Below are 3,300 nucleotides of genomic sequence, written 5' to 3'. Positions count from 1 at the left end.
AGAGAGAGAGAGAGAGAGGTGTGTGTGTGTGGCCAGCTCAACCCACCAGGGGGCGGGCTGGCTGGCATGTGGTGCTGGGGGATTGAACTGTGGTCCCTGATGCTTTGCTAAGCTAGTTCCAAGTAGGTGCTTTAGACCACTGAGCCATCTCTCCAGCCCCTGTCAATATATTTTTAAAGAAACCACCCAGCAGCAGTAAGCCTGTAGGATTGCATGAAGTTTGTCTTCCCTTTATTTTCTTCTGTTTCCTGGTTTTGGTCATTCATTGACAAGCCTTTAAAAAGCAACCTTTTTTCTCTTTTGAGAGAATTAACTGCTTGTAGTTTGGGCTCCTGTGAAAATAGCTCCTTACCCTAGTTTACTCCTTTTTGTACTCAAGTCCCATCTGTGTTTTTCCCCTCCACGTCCTTTCACCTCTGGGTATCATTAGTGAGTTGTTTTCTCAGGTGTTTTATCCTTGTCAGTTCACCTGTCTACCAAAACTGACAGCCATCTGGGTTCATCACATGGGTTACGCACATAGAATCAGTCATGTTTGTTGGTCATAATAGTTGGTTATGTGAGTCAATCACATGGTTTCTGCCATGTTTATTTACTTTTTTTTTTTTCCCCAGCTGGCCTCACAGTCACCAGGAAATCTTGCCCTTGTAGATAAGAGCTAAGCCTCCAACTTTAGGTGAAGATGTGGGACCTATCTTCTTTTGAATTTGGCCAAGTGGCTTCCTTGTTTCTTCTAACAGAAATTCAGGTTAATTTAGAGACACGTGCCCAATGGCCTACACAGGACAAAAGAGAAGCCAATAAAGTTCAACTTAAGCAGCTATGAGTATGCAAAAATACAGCCATCCTTGTACTATTGTGGTAAATGCAAGAGATATTGTTTCTCAAGTGCCTAAAGGAGTCTCTTAGCAGGAGGCTCCACCCTGAGTTTCTCAGAGTTTCTAAAGGAGCCATTGGATAGGCTCCACCCTTCTCCCTAAGGAGTCAGTGGACCAATGCTCCAGACCCCAGCAACTTTGCCATTAAAATATATAATTTGACTCTGAAGGAATTATAGTGAACCATGAGATACAGAGAGTTCTAAGGAAAAATAAATAATTAAGAAGGTACTAGGGCTGCTTGCTTCAGCAGAGACATCTGATAGTACAACTGAGTATCATGAAGGACACTCCAGGGACTTAGCAGGTTTGAATCTTTTTGTAGTGGACACCTTCTGAAGGATCCAAGATACAGTCCTCTGTCTCACCGTAGACCTCCACGCAGGTAGGTAGTTGCAGTCGCGGGTGCTCCACTCTTGTCTTTACTATGGCAATACTGTTGGGTCCAGTAATTAGGGAATGGCAAGAGATGGATACAGAATATCATCTAGATCTTTTCTTGTCAAAGACAAGGAGAGTGGTCTGAAATCCCTTATGCTCAGGCTTTTATCATTCTTTATCTCTGTAAGAGCCCAAGAACCATGGTCCTTGGAGGCCTCCAAAGGAAAAGAATCATATATATATATATATATATATATATATATATATATATATATATATATATTGCTTTTTTAAAAAGCCTAAGGTGGTAACATGGAACTGGCTTGGAAGTGTTCATAGAGTTCACACTTTTAGGTTAAGAAGTAGTTATATGGTTTTAGCAATGTCCTGGCTTCCGTAGGTGGTATGCTGAAAGAAATGTCCTGATCTTCTTCATCTAGCTGTAGACTACCAGAGGACAAGCGGATTCTGGCCATGGGGGACTTTATTAAGAATTATATCTTTGATGACCCTGTTTTCACATGCCTACCTGTCTCTCAGGAAGATATAAGTCTCTTCCACTTTTTTTTTTTTCCCAGAACCAGGGATTGAACTCAGGCTCTTGCACTTGCCAGGCAAGTGTTTATTCTACTGAGCCATCTCCCTGGCCTCTCTTCCACTATTTTTTCCCTATCAGTAGTGTTCCAGAGAGAACCAGTATTTTCAAAAGATCCTGATAGATTTGCATTTGGGCCTCAGGGCCCTACGACCCTATATCTGAGCATACCCTTTTCTATGTACAACATATAGGAAAATAATGTCAGCAGGACTGAGGGAAAAAAGGTCAAAATTATGGTGGCTGTAATGGCAATGCTTTAAGCACACTATGTCTTTCCAAGGAAAACTCAGGGCCAATCAAGTCCTATAGCAAAAGTAGATATTGGGCCTAAGACTATACCAAGTCCTTGTCCAGGCTCTGCTCCATGTCTGGTAGCCAATATACCTGACTCACGGAGCAAAACAATAGATTGTCCCCATCCTCAGAGTGGGACTAGGCCAGCCAGGCCCTCACCTCCCCTGCTTGGATAAAAAGGACTGAAGTAGTCTGGGGCAACTTGCAATGCCCTGTCCATGGAGTGCTCTGAATCTTGCAGGAAATCCTGGGTAATCTTAGTGGGTAAGCTATTAAATTCCTTTCATTTCTGTTTTAAATTCTTGCAAAGCCCTCCTCCAGATCTATAGCCACAAGTGGGGGTGAAGAGAGCCTTAGATTTTCTTTATTCTTGCTGCAACATGTCACTTCAAAGATCAAATGTTCACCTGTGAGTTCTTCATTGTCATGGTGTCCTACTCATGTACTAGGAAGAGATTTATTCTGAAAATTGGAGGCAATTCCCCAATTCTGGCAAAGTCAAAGCAGATTTTACCTGTTTGGGCTTTGCCAGGTCATACTTTTTAGGCACTATAAAAGTTACTATAAAAATGTGTTCTACTCGGGCTTGAGAGATGGCTCAGTGGTCTAAAGCACCTACTTAGAACAAGCTTGGCAAAGCACAGGGACCACGGTTCGATCCCCCAGCACCACATGCCAGCCAGCCGCGCCCCCTGGTGGGTTGAGCTGCCCCCCCCACACAAAATAAATGTTAAAAAAAATGTGTTCTACTCTTAATCCTGTCTGTTTGATGCCAACAAGGTCAGAAGTTAGCCACTCATGTGAACAAATGATTTGCCAGATCTATACAAGTAGTCAGGACATTAGTGACCTGCCCCTCCAAGACCTGAGGAGGTCAGGTTCACTGATAGAAGTAGCTTTACACAAGAAGTACATCAAAAGGCTAATTAGGCAGTTGTCCATTTGCAACAGGTTATTGAAATCAAACCCCTTCCCCAGGAAACCTCTGCTCAAAAAGGAGAGTTCATAGCACTTATTTGTTCGTTGATATTAGGAAAGAGTCCCAGCCCAGGCACAGAGTGGGCCGGACCCTCTCCCAGCCCCTTGGGCCGCCCCCCCACTACTCCGCAGTGCCTCCCCCACCCTGCCCGCAGAGTAGGATTTTCTGCC

Source organism: Octodon degus, unplaced genomic scaffold (assembly GCF_000260255.1).
Source record: "Octodon degus isolate 3935 unplaced genomic scaffold, OctDeg1.0 scaffold00082, whole genome shotgun sequence".
NCBI lineage: Eukaryota > Metazoa > Chordata > Mammalia > Rodentia > Octodontidae > Octodon > Octodon degus.
This window is presented reverse-complemented; position numbering follows the sequence as displayed.